Below are 10,728 nucleotides of genomic sequence, written 5' to 3'. Positions count from 1 at the left end.
TTTAGTGTGACATACAAGGATCAATGAATTCTGGCTATTGCCTGATCTTTTGCATTTCCCTCATAAAACCTTTGTTCTAAAAGAGCAAAATCTGAGAAATTTTGTTCTCTTTCTTTGGGTTAATTTTCCTTTCTTTTTTTCTTATTCTTTTATCACATCTTCTCCTATAAGCGTTTTCTTTATTCTTAGGCTTACTAGATGCCACTAGTCTATGTCTCTATACCATCCTATACCTAGTATTTTAATATATTTTATTATGTTGCATAATACTTCTGTAGTTGTCCATCCCTCCCACTAAAATGGAATTTCCTTGATAACAGAGTTCTTTTTAACTCTTCATTCTTATTACATATCACAGGCCCTAGCATATGTGAAAAACTCAATAAGTATTTGTTGAATAAATGTATTCAGAAATAAATATAGTGGGACACCAGTAAATTCTGTGTCCCAGAATTTAAATTTTGGTTCTAAAAGGCACCTAGCTCATTAGGTCGTTAAAACTCAGTCGTTAAAGTATGTGACTCTTAATCTTGGAGTTGTATGTTTGAGGCCCATGTTGGGTGTACAGATTCCTTAAAAAGAGAATCTTTTAGGGGCGCCTGGGTGGCGCAGTCGGTTAAGCGTCCGACTTCAGCCAGGTCAGGATCTTGCGGTCCGTGAGTTCGAGCCCCGCGTCAGGCTCTGGGCTGATGGCTCAGAGCCTGGAGCCTGCTTCTGATTCTGTGTCTCCCTCTCTCTCTGCCCCTCCCCCGTTCATGCTCTGTCTCTCTCTGTCCCGAAAAAATAAATAAACGTTGAAAAAAAAAAAAAAAGAGAATCTTTTAAAAAATAAATTTTGGTTCTATATAATGTATTTTGTTATTATGATATAAATAAGTTTCAAAAATATTATCCAGGCCAACTTCCTAAATAGAATTATACTACACTTAAGCAATTATAGAGTGCCAATTATATTCCCAAGGTTTATATTAAAATATTTTATAAAAATATTATGTAAATTCGTAAAGATATTACAGCAGATATAACTATCTAATTGCATGTTTTAAATAGAGAAAAATAAATCTTTGTCTAGTTAAAGAAGGTAACTGAGAGATGTACATGGAAAAGCAGACATTTATAAAGCAATATCTAAGCAGAACTGTTGTATATATTAAGAAATCAATCATTATTTACTATAAAAAAAAAATTGGTAGCTCCCAGGACAGAAGCAAGAAGGAAAGAATCAGGCGTATGAATAATAACCATGGATATTAAATGCTGAAATGCATGCATGGTGTCTTACACATTGCCATTGGAAGATTCCATTCAAATTATTTCTGTGTCTGCCCTCATGATTAACCTTTCAGAAAAGGGAATCTGACTAGTGTACTTCTGAAATTAGGGGAAATGTGGTTCTTTGACTAGCAAACCAGAATCATGTAGCTTTTTGTGTAATTGGGGGTGAGGAGAGATAATTTTCCCAAAGGTCACAGATTAAATCAAAAACAAAAACAATGTCAGAACCTACCATAGTCATTTACATTCTCAGACTTTATGTACATCTCAAGTTTTTCTTTTTATAAAATCTTGTAACACAAGAAGTAAGTCGTTGGTCTGAGCAGACAATAGAGTTAACTATTGATTGATATTTTAGAGGTATACTATGAATTAAAAACTGCCATTCATTTTTTCAATTGAAATTAGCTAATATCCAGGAAAATTAACTCGCTCTGTTGGTCTACCAGAAGGATCAGAAAAACAGCAACTCATTATTATATCTCTTAACAGACAGAATTTGTTATGATAGAAGATTGAGTGAACAGATGTTTGGAGGATTAAATTTTTTTTTTTAAATACTAAAATAACAAAGTAGCAATAACTACAGGAAGGAGGTGTTACCCACCCAGACGGAGAAACAAAGATGATGCTAGAATCTAGACTCAGAGGAGGAGGTCCTCTTAGATCCAGATCAGTGTCTATTCCTCTGGGAAGCAGGTTCTACCTGGCAAAGAGAGTAGACTGCAATTGGTTTTGGAGCACCCAGGGAAGCAGGGGATTGGAAGGAAGAACTGCAGGGGCAAAGGGACATTATTGTGCTAGGAGAGCCAACAAGCAAAAGGACAAGCGAAAGTTCTTTCTCCTCTTTTCCTACCATATCTTCTTCCTTGTATATCTCTCTTAATAAAGGAGGATTGAAGTTCCAGCTACAAAAAAAGAGTGTAGAAGAGGGAGAGACAAAAGAGTGTTGAAGCTGAGAGACAATAGCTTCATAACCACTACAATGTTACATTTTACCAAACTGTTATGTTTTTGCATTAGCCCTTATTTTATTGGCATTTTAACTTGGTGTCATTAATTGCAAGTTACTTACTGTAATACTGATAGTATGTAGAATGAGAGTAAAGTTTATGTGAATTTAATTTTTGTTCAGTTAAAGTTACCCAATTTTTGACTAGCTAATTCTAGAAGTCTAACTTTTTACTAGGTAATAGTTTTATAATACATCGATGATTCTTTGGCCTAGTAAATAAACCCAACATTATAATTTGTTGCCATTTTTGTCTTCCTTTAAGGCAGAGGATATCTGTAAGCCTGCCATGCCAGATATAGCCCATTAGTCACAGGAAAAAACAGACAGCGGTGTGTGGAATGGATCAGCCCAAATTCATCATGACCACTAAAAAACAACACAAAACAAATATCCTATTAGTGATGTGCCAAGAGCTTGATCATTTCGAGTGAAGGATGGCATGTTAATATATATAAAGGCAGTTCTCAAATTCACATATTTCAAATTAACAGCAATCAGTCAATTACACGCATGATATCGACTTGCTTCACATATTGCCCTTGAGTAGGCTGGAAACATACAAATGAAACTAAGTCAGATACGTGATGGATTTGGAGGAGATTCCTAATTAAAATCATAGCAAATACTTTATCTTTCTGATACATAGAACCATGCAGCTTTAATCAAAATAACCAACTCTAAAATAGGCACAAATAGTGGCTAAGCAGATGTTGAGAGGAAGCAAACAAAAACATCAACAACAAAAACCCTAAACTGAATAAAATGGGAAGGCATTGAACAGGAAATCTTGGCCTTTGACCCATTATTATATAATGGATTTTCTAAAGTCAGGTAATACATTTTCTGAAATCCATTATAAAAAAAGGGTTCCAAAAATAAATGGAACACGTATTCTAGCATTGCTAGAATAAATACAGTATGGGGACTCACGTAACTCAGCTTCAAAAAGAAAAAAAAAAAAAAAGGCAACCCAATTAAAAAATGGCAAAGGTCCTAAACAGGTAATTTTCCAAAAACATACCAACTTCCAACAGGTACTTGAAAAGGTGCTCCACATCACTAATCATTAGGGAAATGCAAATCAAAAACCACAATGAGATATCAATTCACAGCTGTTAAGAAGTCTATTATTATAAAGATAAGAGATGAATGCTGGTAAGGATGTTGAGAAAAGCAAACCCCCATATACTGTTTGTGGGAATGTAAACTGATATAACCATTGTGAAAAACAGTGTGGAGGCTCCTCAAGAAATTACAAATAGAACTACCATATGACCAAGAAATCCCACTTCTGGGTATATATCCAAGGGAAACAAAATCATTATCTCAAAGAGATAGTTTTACTCCCATGTTAATTGCAGCATTATTCACAATAACCAAACTGTAGAAATAATCTAAGCATCCATTGGCAGATTAATAAAGAATATGTGATTATATATATATATATATGATTATACATATATATTCATCTTTAATACATATTTAAGCTGAATATTATTTCATTTGTGTGTGAATTTTTAATATAAATGCAGAACATAAAGCATTAATGCAAGTCAAAATGTTCAGTGAACATGTTTCAGCAGTTCAACACTCTAACAATTATAAATAAATCTGCTAAGTTTTTCTGGACAATGCCAGCATTTGGCTTTTTTCAAAACAAGTAAATTTCTTACTGATGACAATAGTGTTTGTGGCATTTTTATCATACAGTAGATTCTATCCATTCACTATATATTTCTAATGTTGTCCTACTTGCAAATATAGGTTTTTAATGTCTGTCTTCTGTGCTGTTCCTGTCAATTTGTTATTAATATACATTAAACTATAAAAAAGAGACAGAAAGAGAAAAAAAATCCTGCCATCCATGACAACATGGATGAATTTGGAGAGTGTGATAGTAAGTGAAATTTATATGTAGAATCTAAATACACATATTTTGGAAGGGTATACTTTTTTCATACAACATAATAAGGTCAGGTTCCCCCAAACCCTCTCCTTCTTTAGGGGCTCTGGGATGGAAACTATGTAGAGGTTAGGAGACTTTCAGTGTGTTCAAGGGATGAGTTGGGGCAAGGACTCCCCAGCAGCTGGGGGCCTCTCTCTTCCTCCTGTTCTCACAGGGGCTGGTAATTCAGGGGGCTCTTACTCCTTGGAGGCCATGTGGACAATAAGCTCCACCACCTGGTTGCTATAGCCAATTTCATTGCCATACCAGGGAATGAGCTTTAAAAATTGATCACTGAGGGCAATGCTAGCCTCAGCATTGAAGATGGAGGAATGGTACTACCGTTAAAGTCACAGGAGACGACCTGGTCCTCCGTGAAGCCTAGGATGCCCTTGAGTGGGCCCTCTGATGCCTGCTTCTCCACCTTGCTGACGTCATCATATTCGGCAGCCTTCTCTAGGTGGCAGAGCAAATTCACAACTGTCATTTTGTGGGTTGGATTAAAGAAGGCCATGCCAGTGAGCTTCCCATTTAGCTGAGGGATGACTTCGCCTATCGCCTAGGCAGTGCCAGCAGAAGCAGGGATGATATTCTGAGCAGCTCCTCAGGCCCTATGCCATAGCTTCCCAAAGGGCCTGTCCACAGTCTTCTGGACGGCAATGGTAGCATGGACTGTGGTCATGAGTTCTTCCATGATGCCAAAGTTGTCATGGATGACTTTGACTAGAGGGGCCAAGCATTTGGTGGTGCAGGAGGCATTGCTGACAATCTTGAAGGAGTTGTATTTCTCATGGTTCACACATCACAAACATGGAGACATCAACAGAAGGGGCAGGGATGATGACCCTCTTGGCGTCACCCTTCATGTGAGCCCCAGCCTTCTCCATGTTGGTGAAGACTCCAGTGGATTCCACAACATAGCACAAGCATTACCCTATTCAATATTGGAGAGATCCCACTCTTGGAAAATGGAAATGGGCTTTCCATTGATGACAAGTTTCTGATTCTCAGCCTTGACTGTGTCATTGAATATGCCGGGGAGGCAGGGGAGGGGGGGCTTACTGAGGCATGTAGACCAGGTCACTGAGGTCAACAAAGCGGTCACTGATGGCGACAATATCCACTTTGCCAGAATTAAAAGCAGCTCTGGCGACCAGGCACCCAATACAGCCAAATCTGTTTACTCTGTCCTTCACCATTGTGTCTTGGGGACACGGCTGGCACTGCACCAGAATATGCGGCTGTCTGTCCAATGGAGGAAGAGCAGAGAGTCTGAATACAGATATTCTTAATGTGATCATTTCAATAGAAAAGATCAGTTTCAAAGTATGTTTTATTTGGTGACAAACTATAGTATTTTAAATACAGTCATGGGCTAATTGTAAAAATCCTTTTAAGTTCTTTAAAGTTTTTGATAAAAGATAAAAACAGTACTCTAGAGATCATTATGTTTACTGCATATCTGCTTGGGGAATGAGGTCAGGCATAATTAATTAAATTAATTATGCCTTTAACTGTTACTATAAAGCAAATTTTAGCTGTTGTAGTTTCTCAGGGATGCATTTTGCAAATTTTGTTTTGTAACTCTATTCAGCAAAGTAGATATTTAAATTTGGCCACCATTATGCAAAATATTTGAGATGTTTTGATTAGGAAAAACAAAATGGGGAATATTCAAAAGATAAAATATCCAACTGAATAAGCAAGTTGTGTTTCCTCAAGTGGTATATAATTTTTTATTGGGGACTTTTTTTCCAGCTGGGTTTATATAATGTCTGTCAGTGGAGAGAGTGAGATTCCTTGAGTCTTAGATTGTTTGCTTCTAATAGGACCACAGTGATATCTTTTTAATCGTATTATTTAACCATAATTAGTATTTTAATATTAAATAAACATGAATTATAATTTTTGATTGGGTTCCTACATCTTGTGAGGAGTGTGAATTTGGACTTGACCTCAGCTCATGATATAGTTATGCGAATTTTAATCCTTATCACAATCCTCCACTGTTAGTATCAGCTAGACAGGAAGCTTCCTGGTAGCTTCTGTAGGCTGAAAGATGGAGATTTTCTCATCATCTTTTCATTTATTGGGTAGCTTTTCAATAAGCTATATTTTGTATAGAAGCTCAAGTACAGTATGCTACCTCTTGGATACAAAGCTCTGCGTTTGTCCCTATATACATTAAAGACCTGGTCCCAACCGCTAGATTTGCATTTAACACCCTTCGCTCATAGTTCCTCATAGATGGTAATTGTTCTACCTTGATGTTCCCTCTGTTTTGTTACTTGGCAATTTAATTTTTTTTGTTTTTTAAACCTTTGTTAAGTATTAATATTATGTGAAATCTATACTTGGCATTATGAGTGGTAGGAATTGGAAATGTGTATTCTTATCAGTTTGGTCCACTGTACTGAGGAAAGACACTGTATTTTGAAGGCACATATAAAGCGGAGGTTGCTGCTGCTGATGAAGTGAAAACTCCTCAAAACATGAGAAAGCTCTATTTATTCCAAAGAGAAATCAATACTTTGTTTGCTAATATTTGCATGTGCTACGGGACATTTTTCTACTCTAAAAAAAGGAAAAACAAAACTAACCTAAACAAACCTGTATCAACTTGCTACTAAAAACTATAGAACTCCCCTGCCCCCAGCTTTTTATTTAAAAACCATTAAATTCAGTGCACAAAGTATTTTGAATGTCAGAAAAAAATCTATCAAGAGTTGTACTACAGTTTGGGATATGCAAAATTTTAACATATGTATATTGTTCTGATGAAGTTTAAGGCCATACCAATGAAACAGATCCAACCACACTAGCTACACTCTACTACTAGCCATAATATCAAGGAAACTGAGGTATAAGCTGAAACTATCAGTCTGACTGAGTAGTGGTCAAACCTTGTTTGGGAAGAAGCAATATCTGTCAACCTGCCTATGTAATGAATTTGTAAGCCTTTTAATGACCCTGTGCTTTTTTTTTTTTTAATTTTTTTAACGTTTATTTTTGAGACAGAGAGAGACAGAGCATGAACAGGGGAGGAGCAGAGAGAGAGGGAGACACAGAATCTGAAGCAGGCTCCAGGCTCTGAGCTGTCAGCACAAAGCCCGACGTGGGGCTCGAACTCACGGACCGTGAGATCATGACCTGAGCCCAAGTCGGACGCTTAACCGACCAAGCCACCCAGGCGCCCCGACCCTGTGCTTTTTATGTCTACTTAGCTCTCTCTTTTACAGTGATCACAGGAAATGAGCAAAATGGAAGTGAAATTTATCTAGTGTAATTCCTTAGAAATTAATGTGTTTGGAAAGTTGACTGGTTGGGAATCCTGACACATAAAGAGAGTAGTTAACAATTTGCTGAGTGTTCACTATGACAGGCAGTTCCCTAAAAATCATAGTTTTGAATTATCAGTGCATTTTAAATAAGCAATATATTTCCTCTGTCATGCTATCGAGTACATATAATTGTGTTTCCACTATTCATAAATATAGATATATCTTTCCATTCATTTTATCATAAATATGATTGTCAGATTATTTAACCAAAGAAAGTGTAATTTAGTTTTAATAAAGAACCCTAAAAATACCATGAGGATACATATTAATTTTGTTATTATTGTTGTTGTTTTTAAGTTTTTATTTTAATTCCAGTTAGTAACACACAGTGTTATATTAGTTTCTAGTGTACAATATAGTGATTCAACAATAATACATACACGTTAACTTTCTCTTAACATGTGGGAATGCTAAAAGCAATTGCAAACTTCAAATATGAAATGGAAAGACTATCTACTTAATATTGATAAAAATAAAAATACTAAAATTTGTAATCCAAATAAAATTTCAACCTTATTTGAACCCAACCTTTTAAATATAAAGCAGGCCATGTATATATTAAGTTGCACAGAGTTTGGCTAATAGCCATGAAATTGTCTAGTGCTACCCCAACATAATTGGCAGGTATTTAGAACTCTGATACAATGAATAAAACATTCTGCTTGGGTTCAAAGAAAGTACATGCTTATTTAACTTACTGCCATACAAGGTTTTTGTTTTATCTTGCTTTTAAACTAAATATTTTCATTAAATGAGCAGTTACCAGTGAAGGAAAAGGAAAAATTAATGGTCCTTGGTTGTCATCTTCTTTTTTATATCCCTTTAGTTGTAAGTCAATGGAGTAAGCTGTGTGGATTTCTTAATTAGTTCAAAGGGGATGTAATATTTGTAATATTGATAAGCTTTCCCACAAAGGGATATATTATAATTTCCTAACAAATAAAATATTGTGAATACTAAATTTTCCCTTCATTTGTTGAAAAAAATCACAATAATAATCTAAAAGCAAATTCATCTGGGACTCAGAAAATCCTGGATTCCAGAGCTGATATTTAACTTCACTGACCAATGAGGTTTTCTTTTATGTAAAACATGATGAGTTCAAACCATCTGATCTTTGAAATATGATCTTTAAATATTGATGTTTATTGCTTTTACAAATGCACCATAATACTGTTTGGGGAGTAGAGACAATGGATTCATTCTGACCTTGATGTTTTTGTTGTTTTTTCTTTTTACTCCCCTTTTAGCTAGGGATGATCACTTAAGGCAGTCTATTGGAAGATAGGGTTCCTGGTGGCTCAGTCAGTTAAGTGTCTGACTTCAGATCAAGTCATGATCTCCTGGTTGGTGAGTTTGAACCTCGCATCTGGCTCTCTGCTGTCAGTGCGGAGCCTGCTTTGGATCCTCTGTCCCCCTCTCGCTCTGCCCCACCCCGACTCTCTCTCAAAAATAAATAAAACATTTTTTTAAAAAGCAGTCTATTGGAGGAAAAAAATCAGTGAAACATGAAAATTATGAAACAAACAAGGGTAATAAGTAGTCTACTGTTGACTGAATATCCTACTATAAACAACTGGGTTTTCATTCATAAATCATTTAATGTAATTTGTATTCTCCTTTAGAAAGGCTCTATCCTTTAGCTCTAATATCTCCAGGAAAAAAAAAAGCAAAATTAATAAAAGCTTTTGATCTGTTTGTCAGTAGATGCAAAGGAATTAATTAAATGATGTGTGTAACAAATACAGAACTCCAATCAACTCTCAGTAGAAACTACTACTTGGGTCAATGGGTTATATAAACATGTGAAAGTCCTTCCATTTTTGACACCATCGATATTTAACCATCTTTTCACACCATGCAGTCCTTCATCTCTCCATGATTAGAATGAGAGAACCATGACTTATTAGCACAGAGAGACTTGAGAAATCATCTAGTCCAACTTTCTAATTTTATGGCAGAAGAGAAAGCCTTGGGTTGTAAGTTCTGTGCCTTGGCTTTACAAATAGAAAGACTCGATATCAATTCTGTGTCATGGCTTTACTTATCGCCAGCTTAGCAACTTTGGGTCATCTACTCTTTCCAAATATATTTCCTCTTCTGTAGAATGGGACGAGTAACTCTTATCCTGCCTTATTGGGGATTTTCCCCAAAGTAGATAAGAAATATAAAGCCACTCTTATCAGCCCACTTTTAAGCCCTTCTTCCACAAAATCCTACAGTCCTAGTTCTCAACCATCATGTGGTCACAGAGGGCCAGAGTTCTGGAAGAAGTTGAAGGGGTGAAGTGACAGAAAGTGAAAATGTGTAAACATGCGGACTAGTTTTCCTTCATACCAGCTTGATGTGAACCAACATTGCTGGTAGGATTTTTATACTTGTGACTGACAACCAATGACTGTGTCAGCTGGAAAGAAGCTGGAACTTCTTAAAACATTGATTTTCATATCTTCAGACCCTTTCAGATGTGTTACAGACCAATTTCAAACACAATTCCTTATTTAGTTCTTACACTACAATGATACAATTCCAAAGATTTTCATTTTGTGAAAGATTAAGGCTACTTCCTAGTAAACGGTGAGCATAAATTTTAGTACTCAAAAACTAAAATTAGTGCATTGTTAGAATTTCTGAAGTTTCCAATTCTGTAGAAATTCTACTTGCCAAATAGCATTATGCAATATTGTGAGCTATGCTTTGAAATCCCAAGTTTTCAAGAAAAAAACTTATGTCATTAGTGTAGTCTTGAATAAGATAGGATTATCAGCTGCTGCTCACTTCATTCTATATCTCTGTGTATAAGCAGCCTGAATTCACCATTAATTTTTAAAATATCTTGTCAAAAAAGTAAATATACTTATGGTAATAGTAAAAACATAGAGATTACAGTTAAAATCAAATGACACCATTTTTGTGTATGAATCATACACATGAACATCACTATAAAATGTGCAGGGGTGCCTGAGTGGCTCAGTTGGTTGAGCATCTGACTCTCAATTATGGCTCAGGTAATCATCCCAAGGTTGTGGGATTGAGCCCCACATTAGGATCTGCACCGAGCGTGGAGCCTGCTTAAGATCCTCTCCCCCTGCCTCTCTCCCCTACTCACATGCACGTGCTCTCTGTGCCTCTAAAATTAAAAAAAAAAATTC

General features: G+C 36.0%; 1 pseudogene; it reads right to left on the bottom strand.

Moving 5' to 3' along the window:
• Positions 1-4,432: 4,432 nt before the first annotated feature.
• LOC115513375 lies at positions 4,433-5,511 on the bottom strand (annotated as a pseudogene).
• Positions 5,512-10,728: the final 5,217 nt, after the last annotated feature.

This window comes from Lynx canadensis, chromosome B2 (assembly GCF_007474595.2).
Source record: "Lynx canadensis isolate LIC74 chromosome B2, mLynCan4.pri.v2, whole genome shotgun sequence".
In the NCBI taxonomy this organism is placed as follows: Eukaryota; Metazoa; Chordata; class Mammalia; order Carnivora; family Felidae; genus Lynx; species Lynx canadensis.
Note: the sequence above shows the minus strand (reverse complement) of the source record. Positions and strands in the feature narration are given on the sequence as shown.